The sequence below is a fragment of the Arachis duranensis genome, chromosome 6 (assembly GCF_000817695.3).
Source record: "Arachis duranensis cultivar V14167 chromosome 6, aradu.V14167.gnm2.J7QH, whole genome shotgun sequence".
In the NCBI taxonomy this organism is placed as follows: Eukaryota; Viridiplantae; Streptophyta; class Magnoliopsida; order Fabales; family Fabaceae; genus Arachis; species Arachis duranensis.
The window spans coordinates 13,645,393-13,645,785 of NC_029777.3; positions in this window are offsets into that span (position 1 = coordinate 13,645,393).

A 393-nucleotide genomic window follows, 5' to 3' on the forward strand; every position below is an offset into this window, starting at 1 on the left:
TATATAATAGTCCATACTTTGTGCGAAGATAGACGACATAAACTGGCGTTCAACGACAGTTCCATGTTGTAGTCTGGCATCCAGCGCCAGAAACAAGTTACAAATTGGAGTTCAACGCCAGAAACAGGTTACAACCTGGCGTTGAACGCCCAAAACAGCCCAGGCACGTGAGAAGCTTAAGTCTCAGCCCCAGCACACACCAAGTGGGTCCCAGAAGTGGATTTCTGCACTATCTATCATAGTATACTCATTTTCTGTAAACCTAAGTTTTTAGTTTACTATTTAAACAATTTTTAGAGACTTAATTTGTATCTCATGACATTTTAGATCTGAAATTTGTACCTTTTGGCAGCATGAGTCTCTAAACTCCATTGTTGGGGGTGAGGAGCTCTG